Source organism: Mus caroli, chromosome 9 (genome assembly GCF_900094665.2).
Source record: "Mus caroli chromosome 9, CAROLI_EIJ_v1.1, whole genome shotgun sequence".
In the NCBI taxonomy this organism is placed as follows: Eukaryota; Metazoa; Chordata; class Mammalia; order Rodentia; family Muridae; genus Mus; species Mus caroli.
The window spans coordinates 45,090,337-45,116,124 of NC_034578.1; the positions used below are offsets into that span (position 1 = coordinate 45,090,337).

The 25,788-nt window shown below is 44.9% G+C and overlaps 1 long non-coding RNA gene across 2 annotated transcripts in view; it reads left to right on the forward strand.

Annotated features, from left to right (window-relative positions):
• Window positions 1-25,788, forward strand: part of LOC115031963 — a 101,610-nt gene that overhangs the window by 63,478 nt on the left and 12,344 nt on the right. The window contains exons 2-3 of one of the 2 annotated variants that reach the window (XR_003837618.1): window positions 6,991-7,062; window positions 23,433-23,906. This is a non-coding gene — a long non-coding RNA (uncharacterized LOC115031963). Of the gene's footprint in view, window positions 1-6,990; window positions 7,063-23,432; window positions 23,907-25,788 lie in introns of those variants that run through there. The other variant, XR_003837619.1, reaches the window with a different exon arrangement.

The following is a 25,788-nucleotide window of genomic DNA, read 5'->3' on the forward strand; positions in this document are numbered from 1 at the left end:
GCACTCTCTGCAGGCAGGCTCTCCTCTTTCAGGGAAGGTGCACAGATATCTGGCTTCAGACTTGCCTCCTGGCAGAAGATGAAGGCCCGAAACAGGACTTGTCCCAGAAGCTGTTAGCTTCTGTAGTCCACACTCTCACCTGTGCAGACTATTCTCGGTGGAGTCCGGGAACCAAGATGGCTCCCCCAGGTGCTCCTGCAAAGCCCTCCCGGGCTGGGCGGACACCTCTCCTCTGGCAGGGAAGGTGCCCGGATGTCTGGAGTGCGAAAAGGGGGCTGCCTCAGAAGCTCTGTCGCTCCTGCCTGTCCCAGAAGCTGTTAGCTTCTGTAGTCCACAGTCTCACCTGTGCAGACTAGTCTTAGTGGAGTCCAGGAACCAAGATGTCTCGACACTGTGGATTCTTGTGTGGAACTTGTGAAAGAATAAAACACTAGACTATGCCCATTCTAGAGTCTCAGAAATTGCAGATGGAAATGGTGGTGTTGCTGGAACAGCTTTGAGAATCAGTTCCTTTGAGACTGCCCTCTTGTGTTGCAGCTATAAATGCTATGGCTTAAATGTTGGTATCCTGCTCATAGTTGAAGTCCAATGTTGAATCCCAAATGCCATTTCTTTAGGCAATTGGATCTTAAGTGAATAACTAAACATGAAGAAGGGTCACCTGAATGGGGTTGGACCCTTACAACAGTGCTCTGAGTGAACGTGTATGTTTCTTGTGAGGTTTGAGCTACAGGATTTATGTCTATCTCAAATTTACATAAGAGCAGATTATTTTTACATTTAAAAGATAAAAATCTGCCATGCCATGCTATGCTTGCAGGTATGGACAGGCATGTGCATTTATGATTAGAAAGTAGACCCAAACTGAAAGGATGTATAACTTAGTGACTACATCAGCAACCACTAGTGGAAAAAGAGTTTAATCTATATTTCTCTATGGCACATATTACCAACCTTGGCTAATCAATTTCTTTACACTGTTCTCTTAGCCTCGGATTGGTTCTGTAGATTGTCCTAAGATCTAAGTTAGGACAAATTAGAAGTCTTCCTTGGGACATTTCAAGCTCAAGTGGAAGGGAGACTGATTTCTTCCTGCATTGTTCACAGGGAATTCAGAGCTGCCTGTGGCTATGTTTTCTTCAAACAGCAAAAAAATTCTAAAATGGAGACCAAAGATAAGAATAGGTTGTCTGAAAAGATTGATGAGGATAGTGAGCAAGAACCCGGAGTGTGGGAGAGAGACAAGTAGAGCCTTGACAGCACTGTAGACCTAGAGTCCCTTTGTGCCTGAGGTCAGCCTCGTTCTTTCCCAAACCGGGTTGTTTATTGGCCTAATGAATTTTCTTTTATTAGATTGTCTTCTTTTAATTGACTTCTAAATCTTAGCATCCTCAAAGTTCAGACTCAAACCATTTTCTTGTCTTTATCCATTCCCTGTCTTGGTGATCTCATCTTGTCCCGCAGCTTTAAATACCATTTATTCTGTGTGGGTCATAAATTTAAAGCTCTGGCCCTGACTTCTATACCATATATCTGACTGCCTGTTCAGCCATGCCTCCTAGTTGTCTAGTAGGTATTTTGATCAGGCATGTGCAATATAACACCCACCCCTTATACTAGGTGTCTTGGGAGAACAAAACCAATAGAATGAATATACATGTATATCTGGGTTTATTAGATTAGAGACTAAGTAGATCAGCAATGGCCATCTGCATGCTTGAGGGCCATAGAGTGACCCAGTAGCTCATTGGTCCAAGAGACCAGTGATGTGGCTTCAGTTTTAAGCTGAAGGCTGGAAGCTCCCTGAAAAGTCCTGATGTGTCTGCTGGAAGACTGAAGAAGCTGGAATCTGGTGTCCACAGATGAAGACACAGATGAGCACATGGAAGAGGATAAGCAGCAGTGACACATTTGCTCAGGAAGAGCAGGTCATGCATGCCCTGGTTTGTGTCTCTCCTTTTTCTGTTTCTGTTCCACTAGGGTCCCAGTCAACTGGATAGTGCTTCCAAATTTAGGGAGATCCTGTCCCCATCAGTTACTGTCTTTCATTTTGATCATCTCTGGGTACACAGACATGTCCAGAAGTATCCTTTACTAATCTCTTATTTTACAGCCCCATCAAGCAAACAATTGAAATTAACCATCACACTTCTCTCTAACCTAGTTGACTCCTGCATTCATTGTCTGTCTCATCTTTGCATTAGCAAATGGGACCACTAAGTTCTGTTCTTTTCTTTCTTTTATTCTTTCTTTTTCTTCCTTTCTTTTTTTTTAAGACAGGATCTTACTATGTAGCAGTGGTTGGCCTAGAACTTACAAAGAGCATCCTGTTCTGCTTCCTGAGTGCTGGGAATAAAGGCACATGCCACCATTTCTGACATATTTACCAGAAACCAAAGTCCCCTGAAACCTCCCAATGTTGCATTCTGGATATCTTATCCATCTCTCAAATCCTGCTGCTTCCACCCCAATAATAGGCTTCTTCTCTCCATCTTCACTTTCTCCATCTGGTCAACCACAACAGCCTTCTAACTACTTTCCTGCTAATATCTCTAACCTCCTGAAGTATATTCCCCATCTTTGCATGACACATTTTTAGAATCTGAGTGAGAGAGTGTCATTCTTGTGCTTAATTTCTCACAATTGCTTCCCCAATAATTAATCAAATCCAGACTTTCTCATCATGGTCCATAAGACTTCATGATCTGGCTCCTGTCCACCTTGCCAGCTCGTCTCCCTTAATTAAGTCTTCTTCCCTCAGACCTGTCAGGCTTGTTCTCTGCCTGGGGCTCTACGTTTGCTCATCTGCCCAGAGAGCTTGCATGGCTGCTTCCCTTTCATCATCTGAAGGCCTCAGAACAGCCTGCTCTGTCCTACAGATCCAAGTTATCGCTGATGCCTTAGCAACATTCTGTACAGTATGTTGTTTAATTTCTTATCACAATCTGGTATTTTCTTTTTATCACCCTTTATTTTTCTATCTCTCTGTATAAGAATGTAGCACCCTAAACTATGCACTAAGCCTTCTCAGTACCATCACCTCAGTGCATACATGGGCACGCACACACACACACACATACACACACACACACACACACACACACACACACACCACATCACAGACAGACACATCACAGACACACAGACATACGTGGACACACAGACACACATAGACACAGACACATACCACAGACATACATATAACCACAGACACACACACACAGTGACACACAGATACACACCAATACACAATGATAGACACACACAGCACAGACACACACACAGACACACAGAGAAATAAACACACAGACATACACATATACCACATCCACACTGACATGACACATACACATGCACACACAGAGATACACACAGACACACACAGACACACAGTGACACATAGACACATACATGCACTGAAAGTTTCTGACAGAAACATTCAATATGTGTTTGCTAACTGAATGAAAGCTCTTTAGTTGGGTTCCTCTCCCTTGCCAATAAAAGAGATCCCAAGAGATTATTCCTCATAATTCTATGTAAAGATCAATGATAATTTTCATACTTGGATAAGTGATTATGTTACAGAGCCTGCATCAAATGCCACAGCAGCGTGGCAGGAACAGCGGACACTGTGTTTCTTATGATATGCTGAGTAATTGCTTAGCCCTGACAATGGAGTCTGCATTAGTCAAATTGAATCTTCACTGAAATGCTGTGAGGTGCGTGGATTGGAAACTGAGGCCCCGAGAAATTGTATACCTTATTCAAGAGTGCACACCAAGTGACACTGGTGGCCACGGACTTGAACTTGAGAGTTCTGATCTGTATGTCAATATTCATCGTATTACTTCTATACAAGAAACGTGGTTTTTAAAAGTACAGAAGGTAAAGGTTTAACAAAGTCACCTTTATATTATGCTTGAGGTTTTAAAAAAGACATTTTAGTAGATAGAAAATTCGCTACTCTAAACAACATCATAAAATATGCCAAAGAAAGCCCTTTATGGGGAGACCTAAGGAAGTCATGTGAGCAAATGGTTTGACTAATGAGAGGCTGTCACTGTCACAATTCTGAAGTTCATTATGGAGTCACATTTTAATATGGTGCAGCTTTACCGGAGTTCAAATATCGACCTGGCATTTCATTGTGATATTGAAACTTTATGGAAGTTTTGAGTGAAAAAGTTTGCATCCTGGGCTTATGAGGGTTAATTTTATTTTTTAGGTTACTTGATATCTTGTTCCAAAGGACAAACATCAATCCATGTAAAGAGACCATGACTTTCTGGGTAAACATCTTATTTGTTCTCTGTACTGCAAAGGGAGAACCATGGCTCCTCTGTGTAGGACTAATCTACAAGCACTGGGGAGTGCATTGCATCTAAGCATCCAGTAGGCACAGAGATGCTCTCTTGCTGCCTTCATTTTGTGAGAGAATGAGAAAGTGAGTCAGACTGGGAGATAGAACAAAGCAAGGAGGGGGGTGAGATGGATACTGTCAACTGTTTGCAATGAGATACACTCTGGGCCAGTACCCAAGGTCCTCTGCCCTCCTGATGCTCTAACTCTGAGACTCTGTGCTCATATCAAAGTCCCTTCGTATATATTGTTTGCTTGAGCACAGCCTCTGCTACCTTGGGTCTGGAAGAATGGTTGGAAGCAGTCACAATTCACATTGGCTAACTTCCTTCCCACCCACTGAGCACCATTATGGGACGTGGCTTCATCAAGACTCCATGTTTGTCATCTTCTTGGCTCCACCATCCTTCAAAGTATCCATCCATTTATATTTGTCATGTTTCATCATCACCTCGTTCATCTATGAGCCTGTCTCCTAAAAACCGTGCTCTTCTCTCATGTGTTTGATGAAACCCTTTTTTTTTTCTTTAACTCTTTTCCAAATTATAACTAAGCCAGTATTTTTGCCAAATGTATCTTTTCCCAGCAGTCTTTACTGATGCAGCCAGGTTTCCTCCCCCCTCCATGCCTTCTCTTCTTCTCCATCACTAGGACAGATGTTCCCTTCTTATTAATTATCACAAATAGTCAAATAAAACCTAAATACAGAATGACTTATTTTATCTTCTTCATCAGTGGGAAGTAAAACACGACTATCTATTCCTTCCTGTTACTAAGAAAATCCTCAGAAAGAAAACTAGAAATAAAAAAACACTGAAATTACCCATTTATTTAATTACAAGGTACTTGCTTTCACAAGCCACATTTTTACTGCTGAGAAGATTTCGATTTGGCAACAAAAGGCAAAAGCTATTTCTACTGAGAACGGCAAGGAGTCTGCGTTAGCAACACACCAGTGTGGAGAAGCCATGCCGGGCATCTTTCATGGCTATCCACCTTGGAGGGAGGGGCAGCCTGGAGGTGGGAACACACATGGAAGGTACAGATATACAGAGATGAATAAAGGAGAAGCAGGAAGATCAAGGGATGGAACAAAATGTTACAAAGGGACCGGGTAACACAAAGAAACATGCAGAGGTAGAGACAGGCTGGAGGGCCAAGTAAGAGATGTAGGGCGTAAACTATGGCAAGCCATGAGGGACTGGAAAAGCAAGAGCCCTAAATCTACAGAAGAGGTGAAAGTTACATGACAAGATCGTTAAAAGTCAGTCAGAGTTCCCTCAGGATGATGGTTGGTATTAGGCCATTGTCCCCTGACAGTAATGATTTTATAACCCTGACTTTAGGGTTTTATAAGTCACGGCCAGTCACTAAAGCTCTTGGAGGACAAAGTCTTGCTGCATAGATTTGTAATTAGATTGTATCTTATTAAATAGGAATGCATCTCAAACAGCGTTCTCTCTTAGAATAAAAGCAAGAGGTCTGGCACATGCAGGAACAAGACTTTAAGAGGAAAATCTCAACCTAATTTCTGCCTGATGTCAATTATACAGCTTTGATAGTGCCTCAGTTTAACCATAGTTTCTGTGTCAGTGGATGAGATATCGATTTTCTAGTTACTTAAGAGTGTATCCAGCCAGTAAGCACTCATCGTAAGTGGCCTGTCCAGTTCTGACATGTTAGAACTTGCAATGAGATCTGGTTGTTTGGCTCTGAAAGCTTTGAATCAGTATTATCCATAATAAAGTTCAAGGCACTAACCCATCACATTTCTAGAAGGAAATCTTTTCTCCACCTCGAGCTCACTGGGAAGCCTATCATGTGCTCATCTCATCTCATATGGGATATGAGAGGATGCATAATAGATAGTGTCTCCCAGCATGCATCTGTTTAGACAAGTGTGTCAAGAGGGAGTGCCAGCATGGCGAAAGTGGTACCCAGGCTGGTGAGACCTGTGCATCTTGAATACAGACATACAGACGGGGGTGGGGGGGTATGAAACAATGCCTGCTGGGAGCTAACTGGGGACATCAAGACTCAACGGGAGATACCTTACGAACCATTCTTTCAGAATCTTCTTGAGAAGCCTAAGACCACTTTTCTTTCCTGAGGACCCAGAAGGAGTAAGGATTGAAGCGTGCCACCAGCTAAAGTGGGCAGAGAGAGACCCGTCCCAGCTTCCACTAAACTGTGACTTCACCTTCTCAGTTTCATGCCAGTTTATCCCATGAGCCATGGCAGAAGGGACAGAAGAAGGGACAATAAGTTTTGTTCATTTCCATTGACACTAATATAGTGCCTACTATAAGCCAGGCACTTGGGGATCCAGTGATTAATAGGACATTCTCCAGCTCTCTTGGAGCTCGCAGCCTAGTGAGTGGGCAGGGAGATCAGTCAAATCAAGAGTTATGCTAATCCACTGTGAGTCATGCAGTAGTGAATGCCAGTCTCCTACAGAAAACCTTTCTGTGACCTGCTGCTTCCTGCCTAAAGGTCGTCATGTGACAGGGAGCCTGTTAACATATTCTATTCACCTCTCCAACTTCCCATCGCACACTCTGCTTAGTCCGCACCAGTTCATTCTTAGTTTCTCGGATTAATTCTATTCCCATCCCTCTATATTCTCTCTAGACCACTCAGTTGGCATGGACTTCATCTTTCCCCACCTCTTACCTGCCTGATGCTTAAGAGAGCCTTCCCCTGGTAAGTCTTTATCTCACTTTGTTTGTCTGGATTAAGCAGTCTCTAATAAGTCCTGTATCACATGACCCTTGGCTCACCTGAGCACTTGGGCAACCATGTCAGAACGGATGCATCACCTGTATGTCTCACGTGGTAGATGGTTTGCTCCCCGAGGAGAGAAATATGGGTTCCTAAGTGAGCAGAAGAAAGCCTGGCACAAATTAGGGTTCTTATAGGTTACCTGCGGTACAAAAAAGCCAACAGGAGTCATATACAAATGAGTAGTTCACTATGGCTGCGGTTTAGTCTTGCTCTATAAGTAAGCCAACAGAAGTTATCTGGAAGAGGGCAGATCATTGTGTCTTGGGTTTAATGTTGTCAGATATTGGACACAGAAAGGAATCATAAGAGACGTTTGCTTTCCTCTCAGAGGAAAAGGTTGACCACGGCGGTAGCTTCTGAATTTCCCCAAGACGATCACTTCAGATCTTTCTCCAATACTTGTTTTCTGATTCTAAGCTGCAAGGTGTTAGCTTATATGCATAAAATTTTACCCCTCCTTTGAGAATTTAAAATTAATACTTGGTTCTGGAAGGTAAAAGTCTCCCAGGACTGAATTAATGAAGACCAACAAAAATGAGCGTGTGAACATAGCTTTGGGGTTTCCAAAAAGCCTTTCATGTTATTTTTAATTGACAATATCTGTACTTATTCGTGGGTCATGGTATTATAATTCAACACGTATACAGAAGATGTAATGATCAAATCGAGGTAATCAGCATCTCCATATCTTCAAATATTATCATTTGTATTTGTGAGGAACCTTCAGACTTGCCTCCGCTGGTTGTTTGAAGTGTGTCATTAACTGCTGTAGACTATGGCTACACTGATGGCTACAGAACATTACAACTACTTCCCCTGGGGTTTTCTACAAGACATCAAAGCCCAGAAAGCCAGCTGAGCTGGCCAGGGTCACAAAATCAGAAAAGGAGGAGCCAAGAATCAAATGGATCTTTTGAATCCAAATCCTATGTTTTGTGTTCTGCATCGCCACCTTTGACTGGTGGGTGCCAGGCAGAGCACAAAGCTATGAGAAAACCATTTGAAAACGAGAATGGAACCTTCCAAATTATTCCATGGAAGCAACTTTCTCTTCTGCCTGCCAGGAAGCTGTGACAGGCAGAAGATATGGCAATAGGCCTCTCGAACGGCCATTGGTGAGGATCGGCCTGGGCTGGGTACTCAGCTCATTGAGTGGATTCTGAGATGCTTACTCACTATCATATCCAAAGTGGGGTCAAAGACAGGCAAAGGTACATGGTGGCAAGCGGTAAAACATCTAACTCGAAAAGACTGGTTTTGCTAAGGACTACATTGACTGCCAATTGGCAGAATGGGAATCCCTAAAGGGTTTTACAAGGCATCATGGGCCTCCAAAAGCTGAGACAGACAGATAGACAGAGTTGAAGAGGTAGGAAGACATGGATGTAAAGAATTAACTCAAAGTAGAAAGCCAGCTGTCTTCTGAATCTAGAAGACATTCAGAGTCCGGCGCCAGTAAGGTAGGAGATACTAACAATTACATGCGAACAGCAAATGCAGTTATATGGAAGTGATTGCTCCTGGGCTTGGATTCTTGGAGAAAACTTGAACTCCATAGCCCTGAAAAGGATCCTCTTTGAGTAGAGCTTTAGGCAGGTGGTTTAGGAACCAGCTGAAGACTTGGAAGATGGATCCAGTGGGAGAATAGCCATCTCCACTGACCACCAAAACCCACCTTTAAAGTTTCTAGAACCTCTTCCCTATATTCACTGCAAAGCCTTGACTCAGCCGACTCCTCCTCCTCCTCTTCCTCCTCCTCCTTCTTTTTCCCCTTTGCAAACATGTAAGGCTTTCTGTTCATTCTTTCAACTACTAGGATGGGTAACACACTGGAGCTCGCTACTTTTACCTGTCACTCAGCCTTCTGCTACCTCCAGGCAAAAATTGCCATTGATTACAGACTTACCGAATTAAAGCTTCAGGGCACTTAAATGAGCAATTATTATCAGCTACCGAATTCTGGAAATTGTTGTGAGGCACTGTCTTGTTATGTATGCTGCCGGCTCCCCGCTGTACTTTTCCCTCCCTCACTTCTCTGAGTCAGGAGGATGGCTGGTTCTTGTGTACTCGTATTCAATTCCTGGGTTGTCAGGGTTCATAGCTAGAGAATTACTCTTTGGAACTTTTAATGGTCGATCTATACGTCCCCCTGCCTCAAGGAAGACATTAGCTATATCAATTAAGAAGTCAGAGGACCTGGGGGGTGGGGGGACAAATGGTAGAGAGTCCCTAGTTGGAGGCTTCTCCATATGTGGGAGTTCTGTGTAGAGCAGTGAGGACATTGGGAGACCAGCCCCATCCCTGCAGTGGGGCGATACCGACAGAGCCAACTTCATCTCTTCGCCAGCCTCTTTCTGTAGTTCCCGAAGCCAGACATCTACATTTCATTTAGCTCCTACTTTCAAGCCTTTGTCTCCAGCTTCCACTCTGGAGTCCTTGGTAGTTTACCAGTAAGGATAAGATCACTCCTTTGGTTTCTCTTGCTTTTTTAAACAATGTGGTATTTGCCTATCTATACAGGGTGTATATGAGATGCTTGTGAAATGGCCCAAGAGTATCTAGAAGGAGAAGATCCACCTCATTCAGCTTGGGTAGACCAAGAAAGTGTCCCCAGAGACTTTTGAAGGATATTCTTGCTAGGAAAAGTCCTGGGAGCTAGGGACCCCACATAGAAGAAATGCTAAACGCAAGGGGAAAGAACCAACAATGTAACAGTGTCTTAGTTAGGGTTTCTATTCCTGCACAAACATCATGACCAAGAAGCAAGTTGGGGAGGAAAGGGTTTATTCGGCTTACACTTCCATGCTGCTGTTCATCACCAAAGGAGGTCAGGACTGGAACTCAGACAGGTCAGGGAGCAGGAGTTGATGCAGAGGCCATGGAGGCATGTTCCTTACTGGCTTGCCTCCCCTGGCTTGCTCAGCCTGCTCTCTTATAGAACCCAAGACTACCAGGCCAGAGATGGTCCCACCCACAAGGGGCCTTTCCCCCTTGATCACTAATTGAGAAAATGCCTTACAGTTGGATCTCATGGAGGCATTTCCCCAACTGAAGCTCCTTTCTCTGTGATAACTCCAGCCTGTGTCAAGTTGACACACAAAACCAGCCGATACAGACAGCTTGACTTTCGTGGAAGGGATGGCTAGAAAGGAGAACACGGGGATCCTTTCCACAGACAATGTGAACAAATGGGAGGGAGACTGAACAGAAAGAGCTCGCTTATTTGGGCGGCTGTGTCTGGCAGGTGTGTGTACGGAGCACGGGAAGCAGCTGAGACAGGAGGCAGGCAGGTGTGTGAGAGCGTGATCCAGACAGGGAAGGAAGAGGCTCACTGTAGAGTCTCAGCGCTAAAAAGTGGGATTTGGGCAAAATAAAGAAAGAGGCTAGGATTGAGATCAACAGAAACAGAAAAAGCAGAAAAAGCCAGCTAGGAGGAACTTGGAATGGTGATAGAAATTAGCATAGATACCCTCCAGAGAAACAGGCCTGCAAAGTGGAGATCTATGAAAGGCTAGACTGGAGGAAATGCCCTTAAAACAACCTAGGTCTCTCTCACTGATTCCAGGATCACGCGCATGAATCCTTCAACTCGATATTCAAGATTTCCCTGCCCCCACCCTCATCCCCGTCTTTCACTTCCTCCTCCTCATGGACCAGGTCGTTGTGCAGATCCAATCTGCTCTTTGCTTTCCACACACACCTGTGATTTATCCCTGCAGTTTGCCATTCAGATCCCTCTGTTCTGCAGTTCCCAGGGCTTCCCACTGCCAAAGCCCAGGTTAAGCACTGAGCCTTCCCAAAGCCTTCCCTGATGGCTCCTGACAACTCTGCTCCTTTTAACTGGATTTTCTATCATATCTACAGTCAGTTCCATACGATAAACAGTGCGCCGAGTGAATTACCTTGCAGGTTGTCATCTGAGAAAGATGAATAATTTTCCCTTGTGAGCAAGGACCTTGTCTTGTAAGTCATTTGATTAGCTAATGAAGTTTATCGTGAAGGAGAACAAAACTATAGGAATTCACAAAACACAATGTAATTCGAACTCACAATTTTGAGGCCGTGGCAAAGCTACAATAACGGAAGGCACACTGTAGTAATTAGGGATTGTCAAAAGCAGCCAAATGAGGGAAAGCTGAAGTTGGAGATGTTTTGCAAATTTCAAGAGAAAGTTTGGAGATGGAATTAAAGCTTGAACTGAGTTGCTAAAGTGGAATCCCGCACAGTGGGTAAAAATGAGAAGAGGTCTCCCAGTTCAGCCTCATGAACTTCTTTCTGAAAGCCAGGACTCCAAAGGTCAGCAGGTTGTCCCACAGCTCATGACCTCCTAGTTATGGCTGACATCCACATAGAAGCTTGAAGGCCTGTAGAAAGAGCGTAGTGTGGAGTCTGGGTGAAGCAAGTGGACTTGTTTCCTAAACTATACGGTGAAGGCAATAGTGTGTACCTCACAGAACTGGGCATCAGGAGCTATTAAGATGGCACGTGTGGGAGGCAGAGCAGGAGGAATTGATGGTAATTGTCTTATTTGGTAATCATTGATATAACTGGATCTGAGTGGGAGAGGCATCAAATTCAGTAATCTTGACCGCTCTCCCAAACCCAAATGTCTACAAGAATATGACAAGTACTTCCTGGTGACCTTGGATTTCTAGAGATGGACTACCATTCGGAGAAGGCTGATGCTTCTCCTATGAAGAGCACTGATTCTCTTAGACCCACTGTGGGAGTAAGAAAAGTATAACTGGGATACCTCTGGATCATGGAGTGCTAGTTTTTTTTTTTTTTTTTTTTTTTTTTTTTTTTTTTTTTTTGCCTAAAAGTTATTAAAAGATTTATACAGGGAAGAAATCAGAAAATATAGATACTGAGTCAAAAACACGAAGACAGGAGAAAATAAGGGGGCAGAATCTAAGCTGGTAAGGCCCATATATAGAGCCCCTTAGAAGAGTCTCTTTAAAGACATGGGTGGGTACGGGGTGCGGGTGTGACTCCTTTCAAAAGGCCATTGCAATCCAATGCTCTTCCTGCAGGTGGAGCTGCTGAGCAGAGAGTGCACCTTCGCTTTTCCCAAGTTCATATGGAGCATGAATTTCTCCTCCCTCCTTTCACCCTGCTCTTCACACGGAGCTCAGTTCACCTTCCATTCATCCTTATCCATTCTCCTCCATACTAGCTTTGATAAATCGGATGACCGCTCCTCAAGATCTGACCATGAACCTGTCCATCCTATTTCAACACTATCTTGGAGGGACACAGCCTGTCACTCTGTCTGGATAACTATCTACCCGGCAGAGTATGGTGGGATGTAGGATGCTGGAGAGGTATAGTGCCCGTTCAGAAGGTAGACATGAGCTGAAGAGGAGGGCACCATATCTCTGAGTTTTATTGGCATTCCACAGTTCTTGGGTGGCCCCCAGTGGCTCAAGGCAGCATCCCCTGAGAAGTCTCTTTTCAGCTGGAAACACAGGTTGGGCATTCGCAATCACCGACCCTGGACCTTTCTCTCACCACAGCTTCAAATTGCAAAATATTTGGAAGACTACCTAAGGATATATGGGAACCTGTCTTCACTCGGTGAAATGGGAACCCTGTTAATAGCCCAAGGTTTAATTCACGGCTTCTTTTACCCTTCTTAAAATTGAAATCATTCTGTTGTCAGTGCTGGGGAGGGTTAGCTGTGTTTGACTGAAGCGGTAATTTGACAAGATGTGTCTTCACTGTCAATCAAAGTGTAGAAGAGAGCTCTTAGCATATTCAGGGTTGGTTCTCTCTGCCACCTCCATCTCCTCCTTGTGAAACTCTGCCTTCCCTTTGGAGATACGCCTCCTTAAAGATCAGAAAGAAAAAAAAAAACATTCAGGGCAAGGGGTCAGGAGGGCATGTGCTAAAGTCTATGAGGAGTCGGATCTCTAGGTTCAGTGGGGGCTCTTCCAAGATGCGAAGGGGACAAACACTAAGACTTAGGGTTCTTTTGGCAAAAGGTTCCTGATTATCCTCATAAATCAACCCCAATCAACTAATTCCTCCTAGAAGACGATGAATGAAAAGGGTTCTGAGAACTGCCTGCTACGGGGTTTGGTGGGTGAGGGGCCAGTAAGCCTATAGCTGTCCCAGGGGTTGCAGAGCAGGATATCACTGGAGAAGACTCCCATGTGCACTGTGTTTCTGATGCTGCATGGGGCCACCAGAGACTCTAGATTCACTTCCACACACTCCAGGAAACTAAAGCCACCATCTGGGTTTATATTGCTAATTGTGGTGGCTTGAATATGCTTGGCCCATGGCAAGTGGCACTGTTAGGAGGTGTGGCTTGGTTGGAGTAGGTGTGGCCGTGTTAGAGGAAATGTGTCACCGAGGGAGTAGGCTTTAAGGTCCTATGCTTAAGCTCTGCCCAGGGCAGTCGAGAGAGCTCCTTCCTGGTGCTTTTAGATCAAGATGTAGAACTCTCTCCCCCTCCAGCACCTTGTCTGCCTACATGCTTCCGTGCCTCCCTCCATGATGATAATAGACTGAACCTCTGAAATTGTAAGCCAGCCCCAATGAAATATAGTCCTTTTTAAAAGTTGCCCTGGTCATGGTATCTATTCACAGCAATGAAACCCTATTCAGTAAAAAATAGGATTAGGGCTGGAGAAATGGCTCCATGGTTAAGAGTGTGTACTTGTAGAGGACCTGGGTTCAGTTCCCAACACTCAGACAGTGGCTCACAACATCTGCACCTGCCCTCATGTATGCATATCCCACACAGACACACAGACACACAATTGCATATAAATCATTAGGAGCTGGAGAAATGGCTCGGTGGTTAAGAGCATGGGTTGCTCTCCCAGAATTCAATTCCCAGCAACCACATGGTGGCTCACAACCATCTCTAATGGGATCTGTCACCCTCTCCTGGTGTGTCTGAAGAGAGCAACAGTGTACTCATATACATAAAATAAATAAATAAATAAATAAATAAATAAATCTTTTAAAAAATAAAATTAAAAAAGTAAAGCTTTAAAGAAAACAGGATGAGTTTTAGAATAAAGGACTTGTAGAATTTCAGCTTCTCAACTTGGAAAAAGGATATGTAAAAAGGGTGTTGATACCCATTCAGAGTGCTCAGGAAATGGTAGCTCTCAAAGAACGTTCCATGTATCTTCCTGTGGAAAGGGAGCCAACTGGGTGAGGTAGAATGACATCAGAGCATCAACTGTGTGAGGTAGAATGACATCAGAGCATCAACTGNATCAACTGGGTGAGGTAGAATGACATCAGAGCATGCTGACCAAAAGAAACACAGGAAATGCAAAAGAAATTGACCAGGACTCGGCTATTGTAATCCCTCTTGAATCACACCCTCCTTTCTCTTTGGCGCAGAGCTTTCAGGTCCTCTGTTCCTGAGTCCTGCTGAGGGCTTAAGTCCCCTAAAGAGGGCTGTGAGCCTCTCCCAGCAGAATGTGAGGAATCTTCTGAGTAGCTGCTGGAATTCTTCCCAGTTATCTCTAAGCGCTTTCCTCAGCAAACATTTGAGCACAACCTTGAGCCAGGTGTCAGTCTGCGCAGACGGATACAGTGAGGCACAGTGAGAAGGTGCGGCCTCTGCACTTGAGAAACTTAGGTAGGGTGGTAAATGGGAACAGACCAGTAGTAAGTTAGTAACAAGGTTGCAGCATGAAGAGCTACGAAATGATGGGGAAAAGCATAGGAAAAGGAGGGGGACACGTGACCCCAAGAATCCCTCATCAGCTAGCCAGTATTCTTCATTCATCCCATTACAACACAGCACAACACGACACTGGCACACCACCCACATTAACACCCCACCCCACCACACCATCACACTAACATACCACCACACCACCATACTAATATTTTGTTTTGTTTCTCTCATCTTTAGTCTGTTCTTCTGAATCAGGAGTAAATGGAGGCGGTGATGTTGATAAAGCTCCCAGCAAGCACACAGAGGATGCTCAATGGGCGCTATGCTCCTCTTACCCCTTTCCTCTTAAGGGCAATAGCTATGTGACAAATTGAGCAGAACCATATGGAAGGACCACTTTGTAGAACTTTACAATATTGCCATTTTTGTAACTCTAAAGCAGTTGATTATTGATGATTTCTTATGGTCAATGCCAATATTATGTGTGTGCTCTATGTTTTAGTTGATAAAACTATATCTTTTGGAATATAACATGCTGTGTTGATGAATGTGTAGATTTTGTGGAATGGGCTAACTCAAGCTAATTAATATATGTATTATGCCACTTACTTTTAAAGAAAATTTAAAACCTAAAGAATTAGCCATATTTAAACTCATGACTTATTGTCCTGAACCGAAGTCACAAAAATGTACAAGACTGTTTGAATTTTCTCTCTTGTTGAGTTAATATTTTGTTCATTGACCCAGCATCGATTGACAGATTAATTGATTTAGCTTAGAAGGAAGCATTGTTTACTGGCAATGACTGAGGGGAGGTATAAGGCTTTGCTCTATATGTCTAGTATGTTTAGAACATCAATTGCTTGTTAAGCACAAACTACAGAACATGGAGGATAGAAAACAGAAGGTCCCTATTGGCAGGAGTGGACAAACCTAGGTAGAGGTAGAAAAGAGAATTTCTCATTCATTGTCATAAATAGTGGAACAAGTGGTTGTATACGATGCAATGACACACCATGAAGGAGTAATGAATATGATTCAAAGAAAGCAAGGCCATGTTTGACTCAGGAGTGGCCTTGGGAATGAGCCAGCAGATGTCAGAGACACTGTTCACCAAGCCAAGCCTTCTGGACAGAAGGAACAGCAGTCAGAAAGCTGTGTGAGCAGCATAGTGTGACTTTCAGGATCTCTGAGCCATGTCTTCAAAACAAAAGGGAACTTGTGGGTCAAGCACAGTGGTAGTAATGTCACCTATCACTGGGGATGTGTTTCTGAGAATTACTCCATTGGGGGGTTTCTTGGTTGTGAGAAGAGTAGAATGTGCTCCCTCAAACTGAGCCGTCACCATGGCTACTACGTGATACATACTCTGCATAAGTAACAGTGTCCCATTGACCAAAACGTCAGTCTGTGGAGCATGACTGTAATCTCATAGAGGAATATCAAAAGAAGTCAGGGCTTCCAGTTGAGGCATGCTGTGGTCCTGCCTACCAGGAAGGTGAGCAGGAGCTATTCTGTCAGGGGGCTTCCCTTCAGAGCTGGTCCTAGGCTCAGCGGCAGGGTCTACAGCAGTCCAGAGTACTCTTGGATTTGGCTTGTGGTAGTGGCCCTGCCTTTCCTTGACCAGTGTTTTTCAAGCTTCTGTAGGACTGGTTCCTCCCTCTCTTCTCTCATCACGTACAAGCAGCGAGCTCTGCTCTGACAGAAAGAGGCTGTTCTTTGTCCTTCTTGTGGCAGCACTGCAAAGGCCCAAGTGGGGGCAGCTGTTGTATTGATGTTATTGATGCTTCTATGGGCAGGGGAGGCAGGGGGTTGATGTTGCTGTGTCAGACATGTGTGCTGGCTGAAGCGTTCAATATTGTTCTCAGCTTCTGTCCTCTCCTCATCTCACCCCCCCCCCCACCTCCTTGTTCCTGCCTGTTATGTGAGAGCCTGGCTTCTCACTCAGAATATCTTGTGGTGAAGACACTCTTCCTGAGCAGAGATGGAAGAGCCTCTAGGAAGAGCCAGGAAAGCCACTGATGGGGAGGCAGTGGAGGGTGGGAAAGAATGGGAGGGGGCGCCAGGATGAACGGTGCCAAGCAACTGAAGCATAGTGAGTAATAATAATGACTGAGTTAGAGGCTGAACTGGGGAGAGATCTGAGCTAGGACTCAGGTCTCTTTGTCCATTTCTTCTATTTATGCGACTCTTGGAACTTTCTTTTTTACTCTTTTTAAAAAATTCAGTGTCTTGCTATATAGATCTAACTAATCTCAAACTCATAATCCCTCTGTCTCAGCCTAAGTGTTTAGATTATAGTCATGTGCCGCCATGCCTGGCCAATCCTTGAAACCGTATGAGGCACAGGATTAAAATAGATAGACAATAGACAAGGGATGTTAAAGAAGGTAGATAATATATAAATAGATGATAGAAAGATAAATTATAGATAGACAACAGGTAGTAAGTAAATAGATAAATGAATAATAAGATAAACAATAAGTGATAGATGGTAGATAGATGATACATAGATAGACAGGCAGACAGATAGATAAACAGATGATAGATAAATAGATGATAGATAAGTAGATAGATAGATAGATAGATAGATAGATAGATAGATGATACTAGATAGATTATACATATGTAATAATTATATATATACACACACACACATATATATATGTAGTAGCATCATAGCTGTATTTTTCTAAACTTAGTCAGAGGAGTCTTATAAAAACCCCCGGGCAGTCCATTGTGCCCAGTCCCTCTTCTCCCCTCCTTCCCACCCCAGATTAATATTTCAGCAGGGTGCCTGTGCTCTCAGTAAATACACAGGGATCAGTTATTTGCTCAAATCCGTCTTAGTCCGTAATATTTTAAAGTTGATTGGATCTTAAAACTGCAAGAGGTCCCCGGTGTCATGACTTTGCTGGCATTATCAGCTCTGTTATTTTCTTACCAAGCAATCTCCTGCCAAAGCAAGTGTGAGGCTCCCCATCCTGAATCAAGCAGGAGGGAGCTGCAGTCTCGGTGCCCACTGGGGAGGCTCACTTAAGAATCAAAGATGGTGAAGAATGAGGATGCCTCTCCCAGCTTGCCCACATGACCTTGGGAGTGTGCTAATGTGTCCTTGCGAGCTGGGAGGGAGGGAGGCTCCCAGTCGTCTCTCTCCTTCTCTCCTCTTCCTTTTCCTTTTTCCTTCCCCCCCCCTTTTTTAATATGCCCATTGACAGTGTCATCTCTCAACTTGATAAACTTGTCAGAGAGTGCTCTGGGAAAGCATGACACAGAGTTTAGAGTGATGGCTGAGTATGCAGGGAGAAGGGACCAGGGGAGCTGTGGGAGGCACCAAGACATTAGCCTGGGGGCAGGCAGGTGTTCTGGGGTATTTGTGACTCAGGGGCAGCATGCATACATCACCTCCATGGTACAGTTTTAGCAGAGCAGGACTGCTGAGGAAGAAGAAGGCAGTAGTGTGATGGGCGTTAAGGGAAATATGGGTTGGCCAAAGTAGTGAGGGCAATGTGCAGGGCATGAGCACTCTGTAGCCTGGGGGATGACGTGCTGGGTAGGCTCTTCGTACAGCAGGCTATGTGAAGCTGTGCAGGCAGGGGGCTGGGCAGGAAGGGTAGGGGGCAGTGGGGCAGTGGGGCTCTTGGAACAATAGGACATGCTAGAAAGTAGGCTTTGTGCATTTTTTTCCTGAATTTTTCTGATTTTATTTAGTTGCTTCTCTGAAATACAGAATGGCAGAAATTTAAGCATTCTCCTTTGGGCTGGGGATGGTGATGCAGACCTGTAATCCCAGCACTTGGGAGGTAGAAAGAAGAGGATCAGGAATTCAAAGTCATCTGTGGCTATCCAGTGAACTTGAGGCCAGCCTGGACTATGTAAGATTCTGTATCATAAGAAACATAGATTTGTTAATCCCAGCACTCAGGAGGCAGAGGCAGGCGGATTTCTGAGTTCAAGGCCAGCCTGGTCTACAAAGTGAGTTCCAGGACAGCCAGGGCTAAACAGAGAAACCCTGTCTCAAAAAACCAAAAAAAAAAAAAGAAACATAGATTTGGGATATGTCTCAGTTGGAAGTCCTTGCCGTGAACATATAAGGATGTGAATTCAATTCCCAGAACTCAAATAAAAAAAGTGGGGGACCTCATTGAGGCCCTGTAACCCCAGCCTTGGGGAAGTGGAGGCAGGGGATCCCTGGGCTTGCCAATTTCATGAGTTCCAGACTCATTCAGAGCTCCTATTCCAAAAACTGAGGTAGAGAGCAGGTGAAGAAGACATCTACCACTGATCTCTGGTTTCTCCACACAAATCCATGCACATGTGCACCACACACACACACACACACACACACCTAAATGAATTTGAAAATAGCAGTCAAAAGAGTCTCCTTTAAACACATATCATTTTAGCATACTGGGTAGGTGACTTAGCAATCTGGTTCAACATGTCCGATGACACCTGGGGCATTTTATTAATATTCAGATTAATAAAGACATGGTGCTTTATGCTTCCTTACTGGTCTATGGCTACTGCTAGTACAAATGTTACATCAAGGAGTGAAACCCAGACCCTGACCTCATCTGCTGGGGCGCTGGGGAAATCTACCGTAAGTGAAGGGCTGGGGTGGGGTGTAGGAGATTCTGTACTGAGATTGTAGTCTCTGCCTCCAGCTCTTCTCCACAGTTTCCTCATCCCCATGCCTGAAATGCACTACTGATGACCTTGTCCAACGTTTTAGCTTCTAGACAGAAACCCAACCTGCTGCCAGGAGGATCTGTGTCAGGAAACAAGTAGTAGACATTTGGATATGGCAAAGCACAGCACAGACTTAGGACTGACCAGACCTTGTAGAGGGGGTATGCACCCCCTAGCTAAGGATTCTCCAGCTCACGGATCTCCCCTCTCCTACACTTCCAGCCAGACCCACCTTCAGTTTTCTGTGCAGAGGGAAGGGCTTTTGGCAGCCTGCCAGTCGAACAGGTGTCCTCCCCCTCCCCCATCCACCTATTAGTATCATAATCTTCTGCCCCAGTGTCTCTGAGCGATTAGGGCACATCTCATGCTCTCTCCTCTCTATCAAGAGGAGGCCAAGAAATCCACCTCACCTGGGAAGTGCAATAATTGCTTAATGGTGTCCTGCCTAGAGTGTGATATTTATATTATAAGATGGGGATTTAAGTCTAAAAATAAAGAGAGTTGTCAGAGCTGAGGATTATTGATAACAAGTATAAATGACAGTCCTGACAGCTAACATGAAGAGATCTGATTGTGTCCGGGCTTCCAAGCTGGAAGAGAGGTAAAATTAAGAATTAGGTCACTGACATTCCCCATTCAAGGAGAGAGGAAGGCATCCTCGCAGCTCGCGCCTCACCCTTTCGGCCTTCACATAAAGACAGCTGCATGTTGGAAGCATCCTGTAAGTACAGATGCGCCAGGCACAGAGGGATGAAACTAGTAATAGAATTAACACCTTACAAAGCCGCTGCCAGGCCAATGCAATCAAAGAATAGAGGAAATAAAAGCAACTTGTTAGCCAGGTGCAGGGCTGCACGCCTTTGATCTCCACTCGGGAGACAGAGGCATGAGGAACGCTGTGAGTTCAAGGCCACCCTGTCTTCATAGTGAGTTCCAGGACAACTAGAGCCACATTGTGAGACTCTAAAAAAAGTTGCAAGTTATTTTCCACAGACCACCCATGCCCAATCAGAACAATAAAAGCTGGGTTGTCAGTGGGATGTCTGTAGCATCCTAGGGAACAGTAGTTCAAATCTAGAAGGTTGGCAGTGGCTAGTCTTTTTATCCATTCTGTATCAACCATCCTCATGATCTCTGGGCCTCAGTTTCCTCATCTTCAAATGGAGGGGGTTGGACAAGAAGACGTCTGAGGTAGCCTCCAGTTTTAACATTCTGAGGCCCAGCTGTTCTGCAGAGGTGCAATTCCACTGGTCTTCATTAAGGCAGAAGCAGCATCCGACCCCTGGAGTGTCCAAGTCACCATTTTGAGCATCAGTGGCCTTTGTCCAAAAGAAAGGCCTGATTAGTCGACCACAGGACAACAGAGGTTGACTGTCATGGCTTTCTTCTTCACCCACCCCCACCCCTGCACTTCTCTCCTTGGGGTGTTAAATAAGACTGGTCAGTTTTGCTTTCTTTTTTTCTTTTCTGCTTTTTATCTCCACCTCCAGCAGAGATTTGGGTTTTTTCATTTACTCTCACTGCGGGTTTCAATCTTCCCCACTCCCAAAACAATATCCTCTATCCCATCGCACAAAGTAAAAGAAAAGCTACAAATTGGCTCCGCCTCCTCAAGCTTTTGGGAAACAGTTTTGCTGTGCCAATCTGTACAAATCTAAATTTGGGGTCTGTTTGGCGATGTCTCTATATCTCAAAGGAATCTTCTAGCTTTTCTCCATTTCAAAGCATTTGGGTCCACACAAAATGCTCTCGAAGAGAGAGCTCCCTCCCACCTTTAGCAAAAAATTCAGGTCTGTCACCAGGACAGAAGAGGCTTTTCTGTGGAAATCATCCTCGTGCTGGTTATAAAAGCCACTCACATCTCAGTATGAACTCTGCTAACGCGCTCCCTTGTCTTTGTGAGTGAGAAGCAAAATCCACACAAAGATATAAAGAGTTGATCCATATAAAGATTGCTCTCCGGATTCCATTGGGCCGAGGCTTTCTGATGACTGCATCTTTGCTGCGGACAGCTGTGCAATTGAGACCACAGCAGGACTCCAGATGTGCTGGGGCTTGCCAGGCAACACACTTAGAAGTTTGGCCAAATCAGCCCCAGATAATCACCAGAGAAGAAGCAGCAGGGGAAAAAAATTACAGAGCTGGTCCAGAGGCTTTGTGTAATTCAGGAGCTGGATCTAGGTTCAGGACAGAGAAGGAGCAAGTTGGAATGGAAGGTCCTCAGGTCTTCTTCGAATTTAGCATATGAGTTCCTTTCCTTGGCTGAGAAGAGCTGAGGGTGATGTGACCTAGAGAAGGGACATCACATCATGGCCAGTTGTCTGTGCCCGTGAACCCAGTAGGAATCTTGGCCCTGCCTCTAATTAGCTGTGTGACCTTGAAGATACTTTGTGAGACTTCTGCTCTCAAACTCCCAAGAGCAATGTTTGACAGGCATCGTCAGAGAGGCTGCCTGTTTTACCAGGAGGAATGAAAGGAGCAGCTAAGACACTAACTAGATCAAGATCGAACAGCTAGGAGATGGTAGAGATTATTGCAAACCCCAGTTCATGGCTCCTTCTGCCACACTTGGTGTATCTCAACAATCACTTGGGTGAGTGGGGCTTGAGCAGAGCCTAGAATCTGAATATTAATCAAATATTCCAGGTGATATGGGACATGGTGACTCACACCTGCAATCCCATGCTTAAGAGGCTTACTAAGAGATTGAGGTAAGCCTGGGCTGCAGAGTAACACCCTGTCTCAAACATTCATACAATACATACATACATACATACATACATACATACATTATACATACACGCATGCATATATACATACATGCATGCATATATATGTATATACATACACACACATGTGTGTATATGTATGTATGCATGTATGGTGCATGTGCATGGTGCATGTGTGTGTGTGTCTGGGTGTGTGCGTGTGTGTGATTTATGTGTGCATATGTTCCTTTCTGTAGGTATAGGTGTGTGTGTGGGTGCTCATGTACAAGTCTGGGACAACCTTGTGAGCCAGCTCTTGCCTTCCTCCCTGTTTGGCCCAGGCTTTCTTTGCCTTTTGCCACCACACACTAGGGTTGCTGATTGGAGAGCATCCAGGCATTCTCCTATCTCCGCCTCTCATCCCTGGATAGGAGCACAGGATTACAGACACATGCTGTACGTGGTCTGGGGATTCAAACTTGGGTCCTCTCTTGCATGGCCAGTGCTTGACTTAAACTCTGGAGCCATCTTGCTAGCGCCTGGTGGCCTCTCTTTGACTGAACAAACTAACCAACTTGTCACAAAATTTCAGCAAAGAAAGGTGAGTCCCACACACTGTCTCTAATAGAGATGGCTCAGAAGAGCCATCACGGTCCTCTCAGGGGCACATTTTAGCAAGAGAGTCTGTTCAAGAGAGCGAGGTTCTGCCTTGTACATTGCTAGAAATCGGGGAGCTTTTGGAGAGTACTGTACTATAGGCATTCAGAGGGAAATGCAGAAAAAGAATCCCTCAGGTGGGAGCAGAAAAGATGCGGATGGTTTAAAATGTGTTTGGTGCCTCTTGAACATAATCGCCCAGGAAACTTTGTTTTAACTTTGGTTTTTATGGTCACTTTGGGTAACCACAAAGACTAGTGTGACTGCAGCTACGCTGGGAGAGCGAGTGTGTCCTGAAGCATTTAGGAACAAAGGCAGGTGGCTTCAGATCGACTGCAGGTTACGAAATGGAAAAGCCCATTGTCGTTTGGGACTTTGCAGGGAGCCAAGAGTAAATAATACTTCTCATATAGCTTTAGCCTAGTGCTATCTTAATTGCAATCTCTGGTGAGATTTGGAGTTATGCGTTTTTAACAAGCAAACCATAAAATAAGGTTTAATCTCCCCAGAGCCCTGGAGTTAATTTATCTGTCCACAGGCTAAGATCTTTTTAAAGGTTAAGAATGCTTGGGTTTTCTTTCTAGGTCTCTGGATTGGCTAGAACACCTGCAGGTGTCTCCTATGGCTGGCGGCTGGAATCTGGCTTTCATCAGTGCTAAAGACCCAACCTCAGAAAGCCCTGCAAAAAGAATCAGGTGTTGGAGCCTAGCAGTCATGAACCCTATTTTGTTCAGGTGGTGAGGAACGGGCATTACGTGGGCTGCATCTGTGGCAGCTGATGTGTCCAATTTAGCCCCAGAAGAAAAAGGGTTGGCTTTCCTCTACAATTTGGAGGTTCAGGGGTTTGGGAAAGATGAGCTAACCTCTTTGAGTTTTACCATCTGTAAAATGAGGATGAAAGTATCTACCTTGGACTAGTGAGGTGGCTCAGTGAGTAAAAGGCACTTGCCACAAAGCCTGAAGACCTGAGTTCCATCCCTAAGAACTGACTCATTGCAAATTGCCCTCTGACCTCCAGCCTGTACTATGTATGGTGCTGATGTGCATCCAAGCACTCACAGCCCACTCTAAATAAGTAAATAAACAAATACAGTGGTAGTCTACCCTGGAGACTTCATTATCCTCTGCTGTTCTGGAATCTCTGTGTGTTGAACATCATGTGGTTACATAGCTGGGCTCTCGTTTGTTAATAGTAAAGCCCTGTGTGATTACACTGACCTTCCTACCTAGGGGTTCGTCCAAGTAAAATTTGCCTCATCAGAGTGCAAGGGCATTTCAGGTACTCACAACACATCTAAAACTCCGTCTTAACTCTTGCAATGGGTCATTGCAGTTTTGTTGCCAAAGCATAAAGAGGGCAGATTCCCACACTGGTCTTGGTTGTGGGACACTTGTGCACTTTGAGACCTCTCTTAGTTAGTCTGGCAGAGTCACTTTCCTTGTTGGATCACCTTTCCTGCCTCTGTCAAGTTCAGAGTGTGCCGCAACTACTTCAGAATTTACTGAATAGTGTGGGGGGGGGTCTCATTTCCAAACTGTGTGACTGTACCCAAGGAAGAAGACGGGGGAAGATGGCGGGAGAACCTCCTATTTAGACACCACACTCCAACCCTCCATCGCTGGAATTCATAACCCCATTGATGAGCCCCTCACCTTCTCGTTCTGCTAGAACCTGCCTGCCTATCCCTCCTCCCCAGCCCGCTATGTCCCTCTCTCTCCCTTGCTGGACTCCATGACTTCTGCCTTGATGATTCTTGATTCTTCTTTCTGGTCTGCCTGCCTCCCCCTCTCCTGCCGAATCATTCTACCGCCGTCCATGAAATCATGACCACAAGGCCACCATGTCAGAAAACTGTCCCAGATTAACCTCACATCTCTCTAACACCCCCCACCCTTTTCCAGTGGTCTCCAGCATCCCGCTGTGGGTATATTTGATCAGGTTATAACAACCCCCCTAGTCTCAGACAAAACAGCCAGGGACAAAGATGATCCTTGACCCATTTAATTCCTGGGGAATTAAAATTCTGTGCCCTGTGCTTTGCCTTTGGAGAGGTTTGCAGAAATTATTCTGAGCAGCTACAAACAAGCAAAGGGCAGGTTCAGCAGGAGTGGGAGGGAAAGCTAGCACTGAAGCTCAAGATGCCTCCTAAGATACCAACCAGAGTGTGGCTAAACAGGATCCTAAGCCTTGTGGCAGGAATAAAGGATTGGGAAGTATATGTCAAAAGGGAACAGAATTGTTCCTCTAAAATATAGTTCTAAACCCATCAAAGCACACCTCATATGTTTTCCTTGGCTCCCCATGACACGAGAGAAAAATCCACACTCAGCCAGGGAAACAAGCCAATGCAGCTATTACCACACACCATCCCCTACCCCACCCCCACCCCAGCCCCAGCTCTCCCTTATGGCTCAGCAGTCAAATAGGCAGGGGCACTGGGCTCCACCTGTCACCTGCACCTCTCGTCCCTTATCCCTCTACCTAGAACAGTCTTCATTGCTCTTCCCTCTCCAATGCAACGTTCGTAAGCCAGGGAAAACGTATCATCTCTGTGGCTTTTATCGGGCCACCTTATCAGGATTTATCGGGACACCTTAGTCAGGATTAGGCTGCTTTCTGATGTTGTTGTGACCCCAACTATAAAATCGTTTTTGGTGTTAATTCATAACTGTAATTGTGTTGCTGTTATAAATCACAATGTAAATGTCTGATATGTAACCCCTGTGAAAGAGTCATTTGACACCACCATCATCAACCCCAGCCCCACCCCAAAGGGGTCAAGACTTCACTGACTGAGAATGGCTGTCCTGGAGCACCGGCTTGCTTCTTCTCTTTCATTCACAGGACGTGGCTACCTCCAACCCCTTCCCCCTTGCCCTCCCCTTCCCTTCCCCTCCCCCTCCCCCGCTCTCCCTCCCCCACTCTCCCTCCCCCTCCCC